Below are 21,941 nucleotides of genomic sequence, written 5' to 3' on the forward strand. Positions count from 1 at the left end.
ATCGCAAGTGGTGACTTAATACACTGCACCACAATGCCTGTGCCCTGAGCTGTTTCCTTTATCAAGGTTTGATTCACCCCCCCCCCAAAAAAAAGATGGACTCCATCTTTGTCAATCAAAATGATAAAATTATGTCTTTCTAATAAAATCCTCCTTTAGTCTGAATTTCGTATCTTTATTGGAGATGATTGTTAAGTTAAACCTCACCTTAGCTACTGTGTGGATGGCTTGGTGAGCTGTGTGAGTCCAGACGCAGGCATTCGCTGGCTCATTCAGCAGATGGCACTGAGAGTCGCCGGCATCCAGGCCCTGATCAGATGCTGGCGGCACAGCAGGGGCCAGAGCAAGAACGCCTCCTCGCTGGGCTCAGCCTCCAGGAATATGTGAGAGAGACAAAGGTGTGCTATCACAGGATGTGCTATCGTGCTAACAGTTGGTTCTGAAGTCTCCAGGGAGGTGGGGGAGAGGAGGCCCGTGAGGCTGGAGGACCAGAGAGGTGCCTTTTCACCCATTCCTCACCACGAATACACTGCGTGGTCCAGTGGTGCCCTGTACCATGCAGCAGATAGACCAGGTGCCTTTGGAGGACACAGGCTTGGTAGCAGAACTGGGATCAGTACAGGCACGGTGTGGTTTTCTGGAATGATCCGGTAGATGAGGTAGAGCATGGAAGGAGACAGCAAGGGGGGCAGTGAGTGTTGGAGAGAGCTCTCTGAGGAGGCATGCAGGAGGGTTTTGTGCCCAGGAGGAAGGTGACCACTGACAGGAGCAGGACAGTTTATAGGGTTGAACAGAAGGTACAGACTAGGGTGGAGCTTCCCCTGTGGCCTGTGGGAGTTATCTTGTGGTAGTTTCTGTCTTCCTGGTGAAATGGCAAGTGAAGCCATCATCAAAGAAGGCAGGGAATGCAGAGGGGATTGGAGTGTGGATGAGAGAGAATGGCCACAGAGTGGAGAGAGGGAGCAAGAAGGTGTGATGTTGGGGAGAGGGGCACGAGAGATCCTTTGAGCCTGTGGCCCAGCCCTGAAGTCCGAACGGAGGGCGTGGCACAGGTGTTTTTCAGGCACACTCAGCTGAGGGTTTGACTCTTCCCAGGGGCAGATTTAAGTGAGAGGCAGCCAAGGCAAACATGGAGCCTGCCAAGCTCTGAGTGTCTTCCTGATCACACAGTGGAAGAGATGAGTGGAAGTGTAGCCAGGAGGTGGTGGCAGGACCCGTGAGCCCTGATGGGCCCTCAAGAATTGCTGGACTCAGGGAGGGAGCTGTGAAGTTAGGAGGTCACACTCAGCTGAGTCGGCGCTTGAGTCTGCTGTTGTGAGACTGGGTGCTGCCTGGCCAGAGCAGAAGCCTGAGGCAAGACATGAGGAGTAGAGACTGCCAGAGTCTGGGTGTGGGGAGGGTCCCTGACCAGCACAGACGTGGTCAGGACTCCCTCAGAGTAGTTTGGAGACAACAGTTGTGAGCCAGGGCTGGAGTCGGCTGGGGGTATATCCTTTAGTGTGGGACTACACTGGGAGTGTGGGAGCCTTAGGAGCTGAGCGTCAAAGCTGGAGGATTTTAGGGAGAATGATCTGGGAGTCCCTATGGAACAGGTGCACCCCACCCAGCCAAGTGCCCTGGGCAAGAGAGAGCTGCCCAGATGGCATCAGGACACAAACAAAGATTCAACACTGCATCACAATGAAAACAAACCCTGGGGGCAGCACTGTGGCACATATTAGAGTAAGCCGCAGCCTGCAATGCCGGCATCCAGTATGGGTGCTGTTTGGAGTCCCAACTATGCCACTTCTGATCCAATTCTCTGCTAGTGTGGGAAAGCAGCAGAAGATGGCCCAAGTCCTTGGACCCCTGCACCCACTAAGGAGAACCAGATAGAGTTTTTTGTTTTGGTATGGCCCAGCCCTGGCCTTTGTGGCATTTGCATAGTGAACCACTGGATGGAAATTCTCTGTGTGTGTCTCCCTCTTACTCTGTAACTCTCTAACTCTGCCTTTCAAATAAATAAGTAAATGTTAAAAAAAAAAAAAGGAAAAGAAAAGAAATCTAGACAGGTGGACTTCAACAGAAAGTCATTTGGAAGAGAGCTAAAGGTACAGAGAGAAGCCAGCCATTTCCTCAGGACCACTTGAGTATAAGGTCAGTTTGTATCTGAGGAGAAGGGAAGAGCTGTTCTGCCTCCAGAGAACCTTGGAGTTGCTGAAGTCAGAAGGCAGCTGTGACTCGACTCTGATGTCTACTGAACCCCTGCTCAGGCTTCGAGAGAGAGCTGCTCTTCTTTCCTGAAAATTCATATTGAGCTAGGGAAATGTGTCTCCAGTGAGTGAGCGGAGGGCAGGGTCTCCCGGGGGCCCCCAGGTACTTGGGACAGGCTCTCTTGCAAGCAAATGACACCCCAGTTCTCTCTAACCAGGGAGAATGGGAGCTATAGCGGGAGATTTTTCTGATGTCTTGGTCATTTGATAAAAGAGTATCTTTGAAAAACTAAATATAATTATGGCATGATCCAATTTACAATCCATTCCAATTCTGCCTACAGAGCCCTGAGCAGCTCTCCTGGGGGCGGCTACTCAGACCAAGGCTCAGCAGTGACTCTGGTCCCTGTACTGCAACAATTTGGAATCTGGAAGGTGAGCTTCCTCAAAGGAAGAGGGATATCTTGTGGAATGTGAGATACTTTATGATGGATTTGCAGGCAATCTGCACACAGCACACATGTGGCAATTTCATAGTCTTTATCGTTTCCACTAATAGTATATTGATGTCATATAATTCAATTCCCACCTTCCTCCAAAGCTTTCACTTAATTCAGAAGAGCCACTTACCAGAAACATGTTTTATATTTACCAACTCTGAGTATCTTTTATAAGACTGAAACTCAGGTGGTGGCCATCACTAGTTTCAGTAATGCAGTGCACAGTCCCCGCTGTGCCCCAGCAGCTTCAGCCTCTGTTTGCTAGGCCAGTGTCCTGTATCAGAATTCCAGCGGCCATGCTTCCCACCCAGCTTCCTGCTAACACTCTTGGCCCTGTGTGGTTAATTTTCTTGTCTGAACAACACTCAGCTGCACTTCATAACACACATTGCAGGTGCCAGCACTGTGGTGTAGCAGTTAAAGCTGCTGCCTGCAACGCCAGCATCCCATTTGGGCAGCTGCTGTGTCCCACCTGCTCTACTTCTCATCCAGCTTCCTGCTAATGGACTGGAAAATGCTCTGGAAGATGGCCCAGGTGTTTGGGCCCTGCACCCATATGGGAGACCAGAATGAAGCGTGTGACTCCTGGCTTCAGCCTGCCCCAGTCCTGGTCTTTGCGGCCACTTGGGGAGTGAACCAGTGGATAAAATATTATTCTCTGGCCGGCGCCGTGGCTCAGTAGGCTAATCCTCTGCCTTGCGGCACCAGCACACTGGGTTCTAGTCTCGGTCGGGGCGCCAGATTCTGTCCCGGTTGCCCCTTTTCCAGGCCAGCTCTCTGCTGTGGCCAGGGAGTGCAGTGGAGGATGGCCCAAGTCCTTGGGCCCTGCACCCCATGGGAGACCAGGAGAAGCACCTGGCTCCTGCCTTCGGATAGGCGCTGTGCACCGGCCGCAGCGCGCCGGCCGTGGCGGCTATTGGAGGGTGAACCAACGGCAAAAGGAAGACCTTTCTCTCTGTCTCTCTCTCTCTCACTGTCCACTCTGCCTGTCAGAAAAAAAAATATTATTCTCTGTCTTTCCCTCTCTCTAACTCTGACATTCAAATACATAAATATTTTTTAAAAGTAAAAATAAACATATTGCTGCATCAGGTTACCTCAGGCAGGAAGGCATTCCAGTGTTTGGCCAAGTTGTCACCAGATAGGGCCTGCCACCCACTCCAAAGAAGGCAGACTCCGACTGCGCATACTGTGTGTGTCAATCGGGCACACACAGAGGAGTTCCCATGTGTACAGCCCAGGACGAAGTACTAAGGAGAGACCCTTTTGCCGAGTTACAGTGCAGCAAAGGTTACTCTGCAGGACACGGGGCAGTGAGGGGATAGTGGGAGATGCATATCTCCACATGACCAGCTCTCAGCACAGCAGGCCCTCCCATCCTCTCAGGAGCACACAGGTCCACACACGTGCACTCACATGCGTGCACTCACGCTTTGGTTACCCACCTGCCATCCTCCTGTCTGTCCCGCGTGGATCCAGTTGTCTGCGTGTTTCACAGCAGGTCATGAACAGTGACTGCCTGGGCCCATCCTTCTCACATGCCAGCCTGTAGGCACGCCTTTCACCTGGAGCATCCCTGCTGGCTCCCCACCAAGCCAGTGAAGACAGTGCCCCTCCCCTTCTTGGGTAATGTCCTCACCCAGCGTGGTACAGAAGCTCGTCTTCTGTCTGCCCAGTTTCTCACAGAATCAGATCCGTCTTCTTTTGAAGGTCTTCTGTCTGGTGCATTTCATGGGTGAGCACCCGTGAGGTTCTCCAGGATTGAAGTTGTAGCCGTTCTTCATCCGCAGTCAAGGTTGTGCTGAGCAATCCACATTTCCCACACATCTTTCAAATGGTAAATTTCCCAACAGTTCTGGCTAATTCATTTAACTGAAGATTTTCTCACAGAACACATCAAGGTCATGTCCAGAATTCTCATAGAGTAGCTGTGAGATTGGGAGGGTGAAGCACAAAGTCTGTGTGAGAGGAGTTCCGTGTCATGAGGTGCTCCATAATTACTCCTTGTTGACATTAGGGAAATACACACCATGGAGTTGTGCTCACCCAACAGCATTTAGTGACTGGCTCCTGTGTGTCTGCTGCTGCTGTGAGTACTAGGGACAAACAGAAGAACAAGACACACAACAGTAGGAGCTCCGGGTTATAGGGTGATGTCTGCAGGGCAGGTGTAGGGCTAAGTCATACAGCCTGGCAGGCTGGGGCCATGACAGAGGAGAGTGATCAGCTGTCGGGGAGTCCCTGGAAAGAGCCGTGTTTGAACATCATCCTGAATGTAAGAAGGCATCGGTTAAGGGAAGGCTAGAGGAGGTGCACGCACCTGAAGATTTAGGGAGCTGGTGATTCAGCGTGAGCAGTGTGCTGTAGGAGACACACTAGAGAAGCCAACCTCATCACAGATTATCTCCTAGAACGTGTAGGGAGTTTGCATTGTGTTCTGAGGGTTACAAGATCCTACTGAGAAAGTTCTAAGCAAACAAATAACCTGGCAATACTCAGAACGATGGCAGCAGCATGAAAAATTGATTTGAAGGTGGCAGGAGCAACCACCAGGATACACATGGGATCACAGAAAGTAAGCATGGGCTCCTGACAAGGAGCAGCAGGTGGGGTGGACAGAGATAGCAGAGCAGAACACAAGGGGCCATTGTGGAATCACCAGAGCAGAGCAGTGATGGTGAGCTCTGGGAGCCCAAAAAGAAGTCCAAGCACCTCACCTGGTGTGAAGCCTTATGGCATTCACTGGACTGGGCAGGACTGAGCGAAAGGATGCCACCCTCAGCCGAGCAGGAATCTGTTCCTCCCAAGACGACTTGATGCAGACTTAGAAGGCATCTCAAGCCTCGGTAGGGCACAGCTGCACTACAGTGCAGAATAGGAGGGCAGGCTTTCCTGCACAGTGCAGGGAATTCTAGCATTCCCACAAGAGGTGGGCGTGTCATGAGGCAGCAAACTCCTGTCATTCAGCACACCTATTAGTACCTCCAACCTGATACTGTGTGTTTAGCGTTTGAGTATTCACACTGACCCTGGGAATGAAAATTCCACAGAGTTGTAAGCCCTGCTCTCATTTAGTCCAAGGTCTCATCAGGAGAACAAGACAAACCCACAAAGGAAGCGTGAGTGTCACTCAAGGCTGTGCAGAATCAGTTGATTTGGGAACTCAGCTAAGTCAGTGCTTCCTTACCCGAATCTGATGATTACGGGTCCTGGTCAAGGGACCTGAGAAAAGAAGTGCTTTCTGGTCTTAAGGCCCCTTGATACCAGGATGGGCACATGGGCCATGCTCTGTACGAGGTGGGGACAGAAGGAGTGCAGTCCCAGTGACCACGGAAGTCAGAGAAAACAGATGAGGGGCCGTGCAGAGTGAGAGCAGGTTTCAATAAGCATACTGCATGGGGAGTAAACTGTGTGTTAAAAATAATAGCAATGGCAAACCTGGTCTAAGCTGGGAGATTGAAATGCTTCTCTAAGAAAAACAAATTGAGCGAAGGCTTAAAGTACATGTGCTGCGGGCCAGTGTTGAGGTGTAACAGGTAAAGCCTCTGCCTAGGACACCAGCATCCTGTATGGGTACCTGTCTGTGTCCTGGCCGTTACACTTCTGATCCAGCTCCCTACTAATGACATGGGAAAATCCGCAGAAGATGATCCAAGTGTTTGGGCCCCTGCTACTCATGTGGGAGCCCTGGATGAAGCTCCTGGCTTCAGCTTGGCCAGCCCTGCTGTTGCAGCCATCTGACATGAACCAGCGATGGAAACTAACTCTCTCTCTCAATCCCTTCTTCTCTCTTCTTCTTCCTCCCTCCCTACCTCCCTCTCTCTTTCTCCATCTCCTCCTTTTACTCTGTGTCTCTTTTCCTCTCTGTGTAACTCTTTCAAATAATAAATAAATCTTGAAAAAAAAAAGCACAAGAGCTGTAAGGAGAGAAACCACGGAAGGGAACAGGACAGGCGTTGAGTGAGGCTCATGTGGAGAATCAGCAGATGCCTTTGGTGGAGGGGGTAGGGCAGCACAGCGCCAGGCAGAACACACAGAGAAGGAAGGAGCCACCACAGGTAGAGCCTTAGGAGTCAGATGGAGCTTTAGGTTCATTTTTTGTTTTTGTTTTGCTTTTTAAGATCTATTTATTTTAATGAGTTACAGAGACAGAGGAAGAGACAAAGAGATATTCCATCAGCTGTTTCACTCCTCAGATGGCCCCAAACTGGACCAGGCCAAAGCCAGGAGCCAGGAGATTCATCAGATCTCCCACATGGGTGGCAGGCACCCAAACATTTGGGCCATCTTCCACTGCTTTCCTGGGCCCTTAGCAGGGAGCTGGATGGGAAGTGGAGAAGCCAGAACACAGACAGGTACCCAGTGCTTCTACCCACTATGCCACAATGCCAGCCTCTTTAGGCTTAAGTGCAAGAAACCTCTGATTGGTTTTCAACAAAAGAATGATAAAAATGAATTTATACCCTAAATTTGGTGCTTATACAGGTGTGACATTGATTCAGGGACTGTGAGGACAGCAGAGACAGCAAGTAGAAGATGGCTTCGCTGCTCAGGCGACAAGATGGGACCTGGGCTAAGGTAGTTGTGTTGATCAAGAAAGAATTCAAGGTGTGCTTTGGAAATGAAATCAAAGGCTTGCTGATGTGAGGGCCTGAGAGGAGGAGATGAATTCAGAATGATGATTTAGGTCCTGACATGCCCAGCTGTACGAGGGGATTCTGATGCGCAGATAAGGAAGGCGCCTGGGATGGAGACTGGGTGCCTGGCACCAATGCCCTTCCAGAGTTGCCATGTTCCGGCTGCAGCAGGCCAGGCGTGACTTTGAGGTGTTCCTGAATGTGTGAGCAGCAGAGGTTGTGATGTTCGTCCGGGCTGCATCGTGGTGGCGTTCTCCCAAGCTGCGTAGGTGCTGAGGTCGCAAAGTTCTCTTCCCAGGTAGTGCTGCTATGCTTAGAAATCACAACTTAGTAGTCAACTTAATAATCGGAGAGAACTTAGAGAAATTAAAGTACTTGCCCAGTACTTGAGCTACTCTGGCCGAAGCACAGACCAGAGCCCGGGCTCCTGACGTGCACCCCGAGGGGCCACCTCCACTGTCGTGAGACCGGCACTATCCTCCGTGAGGTGAGGTGAGTGCGGGTGGGACTTCTGCAGGACCCACCACGGCTTCCACAGCCTAAGCTGCTGGTGGGGACCCCAGGGGCCGCTGTGACTGTCCTGCAGGCTCAATGTCCTTCCGGTTCCCGGGGAGCAGACAGAGGCAGGGTGCACAGCGGGCGTCAGATCTTCCCGGGAGTCTCTGTCATAACGCAGAACACACCCGATATCCTCGCACAGTGAGGCCCAGAGGCTGTTTAATGTCACCTTCAAAAGGTGAAAGATGCGGCTGTCGCCCTCCCGGCCAGCGTGCCTCTCAGGGTGCACAGGGTGCCCTCCACACTGGGGAGGGTCCAGCGGGGCTCCCTGTGAGACCACAGGGCCTGGCTTTTTCCTGGTGGTGAGGGGCATTCTGTCTCTGTCCTCAGGCTGCCCCAGACCTGCACTTCCTGCCCACAGCCTCGCTTCAGCGTCCCGCAGCTGCTGGGGTATCACACAACCCTCCTTTAAAATATGAGGAAAAATAAACTTTAATTTTTAAGCAACAGATAAGAATCAAATGCTTGGAGACAAAACATGAATCTGTGTAATTTAAAATGTGCTGAATTGCATATTAGCAATTGTTGGTATAACTGGTACTCTACCAGAAGGTAAACTCCCTGGGAAACTTGAGTTACAAGGAAAGGAAAGAGTAAGTCATACAAATTATGAAACATGCAAATCAATGTATTTAAACATTAACAAAAGCAATTAAGTCATGGTGAGATGGCTTTTGTTTACTTTTGTTTAGCCTTACACCAAAATTATGTATTTGGTCCACAGAGATTGATATACAAACAATGTTCAAATCATATTTAAACTCAGGTAATATGTTAAATTTCTTTACATAAAATAAACTGGGATTATTTTATGTACATAAACATATTTGCAAATCCAAGTCATTCTGTTCTGGAGAGTGACACTACATGTAAGGGTGTGTGTGTGTGTCATGAGCCCATGCACATGTGTGTGGACATCAACATGGGTGTGTTGGTCATTAGTGGGACTCTCTAATCACTTGAGTCTAAAGCAGAAATGGTTCCTTGTGTTGTTGTTCAATTCAGAATGACCTGTCTCTGGTGTGTTAGAAAAGTGCTGTTTGTTCAAAGTTACCAATACCTATGGGTTAAAGTGAAGCTTTTTAGACATTCTAGAACATTAGAGTTAGAGTGAACTTTTAAAAGTACCCACTCCATCACCTCATTTATAGCTAAGGATGCTCCACTTCCCTTTTCAGACTCTTCCCTTTTCTTGGAGATAGCAAGAAGTGCTTCAGAGGGCCAGGCTGCACCTTACTGGGGTCTGTGTATCTCCCACTCTGCTGACCCACCCTGGCCTCAGCTCCCAGGCTCTGTTCTGTTTGCTAACTGGTCAGGCCTCCACCCCATTCTTGGTGATCTCTCCATGATCCTGAATAACTCGCAGGTTGATCTTCCCACTCCAGAGCAAAGAGGAGCCAGGCTGCTCAACACTGTACTGCAAGTGGACAGGGGTTGCTCCGTATCAGAGTCTAGGTGGTATTCTAGAATGTTCCACCAGAGAGCTCCATTGGGTGTGCTGTGGATAGTGACAGGACTGGGGCCTGCTGCCCTGGATGGAAAGTTCTCAGCATTCTTTGCATCTTATGGAGTCAGACAGAGACATTCCCTTCCCTCTCCCCAGCACCTGACTCTTCTAGAGAGGAACCTGATCTCCACAAGAGCCCTCTGTGGTGTTGGGACCCCATCTGCAGGACACTAGGGAGACCACAGCTACCATCGTCTTATTCATTGGGCGTGGAGAGCTTATTAACGTTAACTGGTCAGCTGCCCTTGTTGATGGGCTGTTAGTTTCCTATTGTGGCCATCTAGGCCAGCCTCCCCCACCACACAAGCACTGGGAGTAAAGTATAGGCCTCCAGCATTAGCTGATGCCTGTCCATGCTGCCCTGAACAGGTGCCCAGGCCAGGGGCAGCCACAGCCATCCATGTGCCCTGAACAGGTTCCTTTCCCTCCTCCTTCCCAGTCGTGGCCCTAAGCCTGTTTAAGCCCCAGCCCCAAACAAAACCAGGGCAAGCAAGTCCACAAAATTCCCACTACATCCTCTTCATACCCGTGAGACAGCAGAGGAGGGATGTGGGCAGACGTCCACCTGTGTCTTTGCATCCCTGGGGAGCCTTGGCAACTGTACATTTGAACATGAAAAGTTTGCCCAAAAGGACAGTGGTAGCCATGCCACAGTTTTTTTATGATCATTAAATTGAGCATCAAACCATGAGCCGCCAGCATGCAGTGAGGCACACAGTAGTGCTTCCTGGGACAAGTGAGCAGCTGCGGGGGCCTGCTGCACTAAGCACGGGCCACGAGATACTTGGGCTGTCCCATGTGCTGTCCTCTTTCTGACTGAGGCGCTGCCTGTCTTTATCTTAATCAGGCATGGAATTGATTGGTTTAGATTCCTGTGCCTCGATCTGAATATTGAGTTTGAATATAATTGCAGTAGGTCACACTACCTTTTTAAAAAATTTATCCAGTATGCAGGTCTGGGAGTTGAGGTGACATGAATGTTATATGTAAATTAATGTAAATAAGTATGCTAATGTCCCAGTGCCATCTCAGCGGATTTGGGGAGTGTGCAGGTTGTCACCTTGTCACAGGTTAGTCCACAGGGGGCTGGGAGCACTGCCAGCATTCAGGATGACTTTGGCATATTCATGTCCCTGCTGAAAACAATCCAATTCCTTTTCTCTAAGGATCTCGAAATTTTCCCACTATATTTGTGTTAATGAGAAAGACCACATGGTTATATTCCAACTTACCTGTGTTTTTGTTACACAGATCTGTTTCCGTGTTTCTAATGTGTGCTAGTTTTGAAGTTGATTTTAACCCAGTAGATACTGCTGGCAGCTTTTCTGTAGCAACCCTACTAGGTGAGGACAACATGGCCCCACATTCATGGGCCCTGTGATCTACACTGCAGGAGAGCCCCAGCACTAAGTGAGAGCAACACAGATTCAAATTCACAGGCCCCATAGTGTGACAGCTGGCTCAGGAACAAGCAAAACTTAAGCTGCCAGGACCCCAAACCTCTGGCAATCACCTCAACCAGAGTCTGAGCTTCCTTCCAGCTTCTGTGTTGGGTGTAAGATTGAAAGAATAGAGAGCATCCACAGTGAAAACAGCCAGGATGTGTGGCGTGGTCTGGACTGCGGTGGAGGCAGTGAGACAGAGCTGTGGAGTGTGGCGTGGTCTAGACTGCAGTGGAGGCAGTGAGACAGAGCTGTGGAGTGTGGCGTGGTCTAGACTGTGGGGTGGAGGCAGTGAGACAGAGCCGTGGAGTGTGGCGTGGTCTAGACTGCAGTGGAAGCAGTGAGAAAGAGCCGTGGAGAGTGGCGTGGTCTAGACTGTGGTGAAGGCAGTGAGACAGAGCCACAGTGTGTGGCGTGGTCTAGACTGTGGTGGAGGCAGTGAGACAGAGCCGCGGAGTGTGGCGTGGTCTACACTGCAGTGGAGGCAGTGAGACAGAGCCATAGTGTGTGGCGTGGTCTAGACTGCGGTGGAGGCAGTGAGACAGAGCCATGATGTGTGGCGTGGTCTAGACTGTGGTGGAGGCAGTGAGACAGAGCTGTGGAGTGTGGCGTGGTCTAGACTGTGGTGGAGGCAGTGAGACAGAGCCATGATATGTGGCGTGGTCTAGACTGTGGTGGAGGCAGTGAGACAGAGCCATGGAGTGTGTGGCGTGGTCTAGACTGTGGGGTGGAGGCAGTGAGACAGAGCCGTGGAGTGTGGCGTGGTCTAGACTGTAGAGGAGGCAGTGAGACAGAGCCGCGGTGTGTGGTGTGGTCTAGACTGTGGTGGAGGCAGTGAGACAGAGCCATAGTATGTAATATGGTCTACGCTGCAGAAGAGGCACTGAGACAGAGCCATGGTGTGTAATATGGTCTACGCTGCAGAAGAGGCACTGAGACAGAGCCATGGTGTGTAATATGGTCTACGCTGCGGAAGAGGCACTGAGACAGAGCCAGCAGTGAGCTCATGTTTTGTCCAGACCTGAGTTGACAGAGCTCAGATGCCAGTGGCTATGGCAGCACAGATGGACCTCTGCAAGAAGTGAGGTCCCTTCAGAGCTAAGTCTGACAAGATGTCTGGACCTTGAAACTGAGTTCAAATGAAAAGGGTGAAAGGAAGAGTATAAGATGGTTTCTGCTTCAAAGGTGGTACCTGGGAAGGTACTGATGATGGTGACACGTTCAGGAGTCAGAGTTGCCCACTGGCTTGAGGCAGGGAGAGCAGCCGAGAAGCCTCATTGATGCTGGGGTGGGAGCGTGGGCAGACTGTTGAGATTTGGGGATAGAAGTTTTGATGAATAAGACAGGGCTGAAGAATCTTTGTGAGATGCCGAGTCAGGGACAAGTCAAGTTCACGCAGTGAATGAGACTGGCACAATGAAAGGGGAGGCCCTGAGCAGAATCTCAGGCATGTGCCGCCCTGGGGCATGGGCAGAGAGCTGCTTGAAATGGCGGGGTTGATTACAGCAGCCCCAGGAGGAAAGGGCTTCACCAGAACTAATAAGAATGAGCCGATCCATGCCACCGGAAGAACCGACGCTGTGGTGTAGTGGGGTAAGCCACCTGCAGTGCTGACATCCCATGTGTGCAGTTTCATGTCCCAGCTGCTCCACTTCCCATCCAGATACCTGCTTGTGTGGCTGGGAAGGCACCAGAAGAAGGCCCAGGTGCTTGGGCCCTGTGCTGCATGGGAGACCTGGAGGTAGCTCCTGGCTCCTGGCTTTGGTCTGGCCCAGCCCTGGCCGTTGAAGCCATCTGGGGAGTGAACCAGAGGATAAAAGATCTCTCTTTTTCTCTCTCTCTCTCTCTCTCTGCCTCACTCATCCTCTTTGTAACTCCACCTTTCAAATGAATAAATCAGTCTTTAAGAGAAAAAGCCACAGGAAGAACAAGAAGGCAGGCAGGAGCTCCTGGGCTCTTCAGGTCTCTGTCTTTCAGAAAATAATTTTAGTAAAAATAGTGGCAGACGGTGAATAAAATATGATAATTTTTATATCATAGAAAAATCCAGAATTGTTTTAAATTGGCATTTGTTTTGAGGGAAGTATTTTAAACTCAATGTAAAATGAGGAGGAGAGCCCATGTTTTTCAGCCATAATGAAAGCAGGCAGGCCACGTGACTCTGGAGTCCTGCTTCTGGGGAGGGACTTAAAAGTGAATGAGCCTGAGGCCGAGAATGGTGGGTGTTCCTAGCCCTGCCTCATGTTCCTGTCCACAGGAAGATCTCGCCTCAGCAGGTGCATTCTGTGTTGTGCTGTGGCTCACTAGGCTAATCCTCCACCTTATGGCGCCGGCACACCAGGTTCTAGTCCCAGTTGGGGCGCCAGATTCTGTCCCGGTTGCCCCTCTTCCAGGCCAGCTCTCTGCTGTGGCCAGGGAGTGCAGTGGAGGATGGCCCAAGTCCTTGGGCCCTGCACCCCATGGGAGACCAGGATAAGTACCTGGCTCCTGCCATCGGATCAGCGTGGTGCGCCAGCCGCAGCGTGCCAGCCGCAGCGGCCATTGGAGGGTGAACCAACAGAAAAGGAAGACCTTTCTCTCTCTCTCTCTCTCTCTCTCTCTCTCTCACTGTCCACTCCTCCTGTCAAAAAAATAAATAAATAAATAAAAATAAAATAAAAAAGAAGAAATGTGTGGGAGGAAGCAATGGGTCACTGTTGGCCCAGGACCTCCTTGCACGAAAGACCACACACACCGAGGCCAGACCCCTGGAAAAAGAGGCACACATCTGGTCAAAGAGGGAGACCCTCAGGCCACCTTCTCAGGCCTTGTCCAGCCCAACCACTTGCTGATCTGTGTTGTATGAAAAAAAGGCCCCAAAGGATTGGGGCCTACTTGCTGTAGGGCAAGTACCTGAGATCAGCCCCAAGCCTTCAACCTGTGAGGGAGTCCAGGGGGCAGGCCCATTCATGGTCAGCACATGGCTGACACCTGCCCATCAGCTCCATCCAAGGGCTCAGCACTACACAGGAGCCATCCTCAGCACTTCCTGAACCAGAATAGGAACAGAGCAAAGAGAACCACAAGGTATGTGAGGGTCCATGCTGAGGCTGTGGGGGTGTTGAGGCTGCGGGGAGAAGGGGTGTTGAACCTGAGAGGACTCTTGAGGCTGTGGGGACTGTTGAGGCTGTGTGGACTGTTGAGGCTGTGGGGAGTGTTGAGGCTGTGGGGACTGTTGAGGCTGTGAGGACTGTGGGGGCTGTGGGGACTGTTGAGGTTGTGAGGAGTGTTGAGGCTGTGGGGACTGTGGGGGCTGTGGGACTGTTGAGGTTGTGAGGAGTGTTGAGGCTGTGGGGACTGTTGAGCCTGTGGGGAGTGTTGAGCCTGTGGGGAGTGTTGAGGCTGTGGGGCTGTTCAGGCTGTAGGTGGTGTTGAGGCTGTGGGGACTGTTGGGGCTGTAGGGGGTGTTGAGGCTATGAGGAGTGTTGAGGATGTGGGTAGTGTTGAGGCTGTGGGTACTGTTGATCCTGTGGGGACTATTGAGGCTGTAGGGGGTGTTGGGACTGTGGGGGCTGTGGGGAGTGTTGAGGCTGTGAGGAGTATTGAGGCTGTAGGGACTGTTGAGGCTGTCTGGACTTTTGAGGCTGTGGAGACTGTTGGGGCTGTGGGGAGTTTTGTGGCTGTGGGGCCTGCTGGAGCTTGGGGACTTTTGGGGCTGTGCGAGGGGTTTAGGCTGTGGGAGCTGTTGAGGCTGTGGCGACTGTTGGGACCTCTTGCTTCAGCAGTCACTTGTGACTTTAGTGTTCCCTGGTGGTACACACATCATGGCAGTCTCTGCCTTCATGTTTACGTGGTAGTCTTCCTGCATACATGTGTGTATGTGTGTGTGTATCTGTATGTGTGCTCATGTGCGTGTGAATGTGTGTGTATGTATGTCTGTGTATTTGTGTGTGTGTGTCCACATCTCTCCTATGAGGACACCAGCTACATAGGGTTTGTGGCCCACTCTATTCCAGTATGACCTTGCCTTAATTTCCCTTAAGTTAATCTCAGTCCATTTGTGTTGCCCTAACTAACAAAGGCCTGGGACATAAATGTGTTTTCTCACAGTTCTGTAGGCTGGAGGTCCCAGGTCCAGGCACCAGCGGGACAGTTGTGCAGAGAGGACCACATCCTCTGGGGGAGGGAAGCGTGGTGCCCTCGCACAGTGGAAGCGGAAGGCAGACGGGTGCGTCAGTGCCCTCCCCTGCTGAGCCTTGGGGGGGCAGCGCTCCTGTTCCTGAGGACAGAGCTCTTCTGCAGGCTCACCTTGCCCAGTGCTCCTGATCCAACGTGAATTAGGAGATCCCACGTCCAGCCCATAGCAGACTCTGTCTAAATTAAAGCCCACATACGATAATTTGACTGTTATTGTTCATTTGAGAGGCAAAGAGACAGAGGCTCTCACCCACTGATTCATACGCAAATGCCCACAGTGGGCCAGAGCCTGGAGCTGGACAACCAATCCAGGTCTCCCGTGGAAGTAGCAGTAACCTAATTAACTGAACCATCCCTGCAGCCTCCCAGAGTCTGCACTGACAGGAACTGGAAATAAGAGCCAGAGCTGGGAAGATTCCAAGAACTCCCACGTGGGATGTGGGCATTTAACTGCTAGGCTCGGTGCCTATCCTGACGTGAGTTCTGAGGGACATTCACCCGATGACAGTTAGGTTTGAGGAGACATGACAGCAGCAGAAATGTCCCTGTGCAGCCTGGGAGGCCAGCCCAGCACTCACCACGGAAGACGTTTGCTTTTGTAGACGCGGCAGAAATTACCCAGTCCTGACTCACCTCAGTAAGCCTGAGGGTGAGTGGTATCCAGCAAGCCGGCTTCCGAGTTCTGTGGCCCACACTTGGGCATCAGAAATCACCAGATGAACCACCCTGTGGGCATTGCTCTCACTGACCAATTTGACTGCATCACTTGCAGGTTGAGAGGTTGTATTTCTGGGTGGATCGATCAGGATAAAGACCGACATTATGTATTGACACCTCATGTCGTTGTGACCCCAGAAAAGCCCAGAGATATTGACAGGTAGAAAAGGAACGAGTAAACCAACAGCGGGCTGCATTGTGGCTAGGCAGGTTAAGCTGCCTCTTGGAATGCTGGCAACCCATATCCCAGCTGATCTGCCCCCAGTCCCACCTGCTGTGCACCTGAGAAGGCGACAGAAGACACCCACAGTATCTGGGCCCATGCCATCCATGTGGGAGAGAGAATCGAGTTCCTACGTCCTGGCCCAGTTTCAGCCTGGCCCAGACCTGGCTATCGTGGCCGTTTGGGAGGTGAGCAAGTAGATAGAAGATCAGTCTGTCTGTCTGTCTGCCTCTTAAAAGAACAAGTGAACTGCCTCATAGTACTTGTTATATCATCCTGTAATGGTTGAATTTGTGTTTCCTTTTATTTAAAAAATATATTTAAAATCAGTGCTGTGGCACTGTCAGTCTTTTAAGCAAAGGCTTCCCCAGAGAGCAAAGGGCATTTATGTTCCTTGAGAAGACAGCAAGCAGCCCATGGGGGAACCCTCGGTTGGCAAGCCATCCAGAGAGAGGTGCCGAGCTCTCAGCGACGTGTCCTCGTCTGCTCTGCGAGCAGAAGACCCTGCTTGTTCCCTGGCAGGAGCCCTCTCCCAGCTGGGAAGGAGTCCTGCGTTCGCAGCAGATGTGTGGGTGGGGTTGCCATGGCAAAGGGAGGCTGAATGTAACATGTACCCAATGTCCCGAGGCGCCCCGCTTCCTGCAAAGGCATCTGCCTCAGACATCTTCCTAACAAGCCTGAGCCCTGAGCCCTGAGCCCATTTGTGCTGCTTATGCTCAGAGCATCGTGGGGGTTGCTTCTTCCTGACTCCACCACACAAGCACCATGTCCTGGCCACCAGTGCACTTTCACGTTTAAGAAATGCAAGGAAGAACCATGCTCAAGTGTCCCAAGTCACCAGGGTCTTGGTGGCGTGAGACAATGACCTGCTCATGCTTCTCATCACCTGTTTTCCACATAGAACCTGGAGCACCAGGTAAGAGGGCTGTTTGAAAAGGAATTGTTTCAGGGCCAGTGCTGTGGCATAGAGAGTTAAGCCTTTGCCTGCAGCACCAGCATCCCATATGGGTGCCGATTCAAGTCCAGCGGCTGCACTTCCAATACAGCTCCCAGGTAATGTGCCTGGGAAAGCAGTGGAAGATGACCCAAGTCATCTTCCTGGGCCCCTGAACCCACTTGGGAGCCCCAGAAGAAGCTTCTGGCTCCTGGCTTCAACCTGGCCCAGCCCTGGCCGTTGTGACCATCTGGGGAGTGAACCAGCAGATGGAAAATTCTCTCTCTCTCTCTCTCTCTTCTGTGTGTGTGTGTCACTCCCACTGTCCTCTGTATGTCTGCCTTTCAAATAAAGAATTTTTTTTAAAAAAGAAGATAATTTGTTTTACTCACTCTCCTGCTTAAAACCCTTTGCTGCCCTCCTCCCCACTTGAAATAAGCCCAAGGCCCCATTTGTGGCATCAGAAGCCCAGGGTCATGTAGCCGCTACCTACCCTCCATCCTCATCTCTGGCCACTTGTCCCCAGCTCCTCAGTCGCCAAGTTCCCAACCTCCTTTGTGCCCCTGTAAGCCAAGCCTCTGTCTCCAGGGCCCACTTGCCTGCTGTGTCTTCTGTCTGGAAGCTTCCCCTGGCTCCTCAGCTAGCCGCTCTGCCTGTTCTTCCAGGGGAGCTCGCTGCTACCACCTCAGGACAGCCTCTTGGCCCCGGAGCCCTCAGCGGCCTCTTCTGCCAGCCCCGATGCTGCTGCCTTCACAGTCATGTCCTCTGTAAGCGTCAGTCAGTTTGCTCCCGGCAACCATGGCAGGGCCAATGCTGCATGGGGATGCCCACTCTGGATTCTCAGTGGTGTTGTGCTGACTGGGGTAGGCCCCGCTTGCATCATCCGGGCCAGAGGGGGATCAGGACAAAGTCTTGCTCCTTACGGTGGAAAAAGCCTCTTAAATTCAGCTTAGAAAGAAGACGTTGCAAAAAAAAAAAAAAAAAAAAAAAAAAAAAAAAAAAAAAAACTAAGAGATCAGTGATAGGCTGAGGGGTATTTGCTTCATGTACAATATGTAAATAGTAGACATCCAAAGTACATATGAGCAACATAATCACAAAGGAAAGGGTGTAGTTAGCTAAACCACAGGGAGGGCAGTGCATACGCCTGTAACAGCAGTGTGTTCAGGCTCAGGTGACCTGCAGGATGCCCTGTGCCATCAGTGAAAGTGGATGATCCCAAGTGCTGCCACAGTGTGTGGGACACAACACTTCAAAGGACAACTAGGCAGTGTCTCTTACAATTTCAAATGTGTCTCAGTCCTCAAAGTATAAATACATGCACATGAGGAGATAGATACAAGATTTCTTTAAAGCACTGTGCATTAAGTGCTAAATAAGGAAATCTTGAATTCGTGCCCTGTCATTTGGTAGTTTCTAGAACTACATGTAGCCATAGTATGGAATAATAGCCACCTCCATTGTGGAAATCGAGGTAGAGCTAAAGCCACCGATGTGGAAATGTTCCTAGCTCTTACTGAAAAAGAAAATGAATGTGTAAATGACAATCGTATGTGTATTAAAAATAGAGCCAGTCAATGCATTTCGGATGTGGTGGGGCTAACAGTGTGGCGGCATGTGTGTATGTCTGCACGTGCTCTCATGTGCATGTGTTTGTATGTGTATGTGTGATTGTGTGTATGTGTGTAGGAACACATGAAAGCCACAGAAAGCTCCACCAAGTGAGAGGAGTGGTGGCCTCCCAGCAGGTGGTTAAGCCTGGCAGCCGCCTGTGACATCTGCATTCTTCACTTGGGGTGCAGCCTGGCTCAGCTGAGGTCAGAGGACTTAGGGGGAACCCTGATCCTAGCACCAGATCATTTCTTTTACATGAAGGACTTCTGTGTGTTGCTCGACTTGGCATAAGTCACGAAGATTCATTTCCTTGTGAGCCGTGGCGATAATAAAGCTCCCTCACAAGAAGCCTGCATCTAGCCTGCTGTTAAAGTAGGATGAGCTTCAGACCGAGTCAGTCCTTCCTCTCCGTCTGCCTCACCCCCAGAGCAGCTGCTCAGCTAGCACTTAACACACAGAGCCAGGCAGACGGCTCAAAGCAGGGCCCTCCATGTGAGGCAGCCTCTGTCTGGAGCTCAGAACTGGTATGCAGACGGCCTGGAGAGTGACAGAGCCTCTTTTTTCTGGCCTCTTGTGCAAATGTCAGGCTCTGCACCTTGGGGAAGCATCAGCCTTCACATCAAAGGGCGATAAGGTGGGAGGACATACTCACCATGGCCCCTGGCGAGCGATGCCACCAGGCTCTGGGAAGCACCATTCTCTCCTGGCCTTTGAGATCTGCAGCTGCTCACCAGCTCTGCAGCATTCACATCGCAATAAAGCCGTACAGCAGAGAAGCATGCGCTGGATATGTGGCCTTCCTCGACTGAGAGCCATCCAGAGTGTTCAAGATTTCCTGGTCTCATAAAAACAGAGAGTAGGGTGGGGCAGGAGGTGGGGGAGGTGGGGGGGAGATGTTGACCGGTAGTGGGAGCTCTCAGACTAGAAGAACAGGCGTTGGGGATCTGTTGTGTTGCATGCTGACCAGTCAATGATGATGTGTCGTTCAAAATTGCATTTTAACACCACACTGCAAAACTTTAGCTGGTGATGGATATGTCTGTTAGTTTCATTGAGTCTTCTATAATGACAGATAAATCAAAACATCACTCTGCCTCCCATATATACATGCATAATTATGAGGTAATTAAGAATAAGTTTATGAAATTTCTTGCCTATCATATTAATCCTGCAGTATATGACCTAATCAGAATGTTTTTGCCCTAGATATTTCCCTTTCTTGCACTTTATTTTTGATTGACATATAATTGTACAAGCATATCCATGGTGTACAATATGATGTTTCAATATGCATTGTGTAATGATCAAGTTAGAGTAATTAGAATGTCCCTCAACTTAAAAATTTATCATATATTTGTTAGGGGACATAAAAAAATCCCATCTTATTTTAAAGTATACATTGTTCTTAGTCATAGTCACCCTCCTGTGCAATAAAACACAAAACTTGGTCCTCCTGTCTACCTGTGACAGTCTAGCCATCTGTTGACCTGTCCCTAGTCCATCCTCCCATTTGGTAACTGCTGTTTGGCTCTCAGCTTCTGTGAGATCAGCTATTTCAGAGTCCATATCCAAGGCAGATTATGTTGTATTTGTCTTTCAGTACCTGGATTATTTCATCTAAAAGGATGCCCTGTAGATCCATCATGTTGTTGCAAATGATGGGATTTCCACCTTTGTTGTCACTGTAGAATTACATTATGTACATACATGATGTTTTCTTTATCTGTTCATCTGTTGATAGACACTAGGACTTTTTTTCTGGCTGTTATGAATAGTTCTGCAGTAAACATGGAAGTAAAGATATCTCTTCCACTGACTGATTTCATTTCCTTCTGTTACGTACCCAGTAATGGGACTGCTGCATCATAGGGTAACTCTATTTTTCATTATTTAAGGATGTTGAATTTCATGCCAACAATTTTAGCAACTTATATAAAATACACATATTTCTTAAAAAGCACAAATGCAGAAAACTGTTAAGAATATAAAAAGTTTAATATCTCCACATATCTTAAAGATTCATTTTATTTATTTGAAAGGCGGAATGAGAGAGAGAGAGAGAGAGAGAGAGAGAGAGAGAGAGAGATCTTGATTTTCCATCTGTTCGTTCATTTCCCAAAGAGGTGCAATAGCCAGCTCTGGGCCAGGCCGAAGCCAGGAGGCTAGAACTTCTTCTGGGTCTCCCACATGGCTGCAAGGGCCCAAGGACTTGGGCCATCCTCCACTGCTTTCCCGGGCACACCAGCAGGGGGCTGGATCAGAAGTGGAATAGCCGAGATTCGAACTAGTGCACACATGGGATGCCAGCATTATAGGCAGCAGCTTAACCTGTTAATGTCACAGTGCCGGCCCCTCCATATATATTTCAAAACTTAAAATCACTTTAAAAATCTTACCTTAAGTGCCAGTGTAGTGGCATGGTGGGTTAAGCTACCACCTGCAATATTGGCATCCTAATATGGATTCCAGTTCAAGTCCCAGCTGCACCACTTCTGATCCAGTTTCCTACTAATGTTCCTGGAAAAGCAGCAGAAGACGGCCCAAGTGTTTGGGTCCCTGTACCCACATGGGAGACCAGATGAAACTCCTGGTTCCTGGCTTCAGCCTGCCCCAGCCCTGACCTTTATGACCATTTGAGGAGTGACCCAGTGGATGGAAGATCTCTCTTTCTCCTTCTGTCTCTCTCTGCAACTCTACCTTTCAAATAAATAAAGTCTTCAGAAATTACCCTAGCAACAATTGCGGTACTAAATAATTTCATTGATGAATTATACTAAACAGTGAAGAAATGATAGGACAGTAATACATTCAGTCAGAAAATAGAGAAGGTTCAAATGCGTTCCAGCTCATTTTGAGAGACCAGTACAACCTTACTATCAAAACCTAATGAATGCAAGAAAAAATTACAAAACTCTAATTAATACAGGCAAAAAAACCTTAACTGAAACAGGAGCAAATCAAATCCTAGGAAAATAAAAGATACAATATGAATTATTGGATTTGTTTCTTCCTCGCATGCATATCTGCTCTGCTCTGGAGCTCTGTCTCTTTCCTGCACCTTCAGGCTGAGCGTCAGCTGTTGAAATTTCTAATCCAGGTGTCTCTCGGACTTCACACATTTGCTGGAGGGCTGGTCTGGCGTGATGAATGTCTTCACATTTTTGTCATGGAAAGTCCTTGTTTTCCTCCTTTCTGCAGGATAGCTTTGCTGGCTGTGGTATTCTGGGGGGCCATTTCTGTTTCAGGGTGTGGGTGTCTCTTCCCATTTTTTACTGATCTGTCAAGTTTCAGCGGGGATTTCTGCTATGAATTTATGGGCATTCCCTTATATGGGCCATGGTGCTTTGCTCTTGCTGTTGTTAGAATTCTCTGGCTCCTTTCTTTTTTTAATAGTTGGTCTATAATATGCCTCATAGAGAATCTTTTGTATTAAATCTAGTG

General features: G+C 49.9%; 1 protein-coding gene across 22 annotated transcripts in view; it reads left to right on the forward strand.

The window, feature by feature from the left end:
• Positions 1-21,941, forward strand: part of MYT1L (myelin transcription factor 1 like) — a 440,164-nt gene that overhangs the window by 239,753 nt on the left and 178,470 nt on the right. Inside the window, exon 5 of one of the 22 annotated variants that reach the window (XM_070069473.1) lies at positions 2,537-2,627. The exons of the other annotated variants lie outside the window; for them this stretch is intronic. The gene's annotated coding sequence lies outside the window, so the exon portion shown is untranslated. The remainder of the gene's footprint in view (positions 1-2,536; positions 2,628-21,941) is intronic. 22 annotated transcript variants of the gene reach the window in all.

This window comes from Oryctolagus cuniculus, chromosome 2 (genome assembly GCF_964237555.1).
Source record: "Oryctolagus cuniculus chromosome 2, mOryCun1.1, whole genome shotgun sequence".
NCBI classification, from domain to species: Eukaryota; Metazoa; Chordata; class Mammalia; order Lagomorpha; family Leporidae; genus Oryctolagus; species Oryctolagus cuniculus.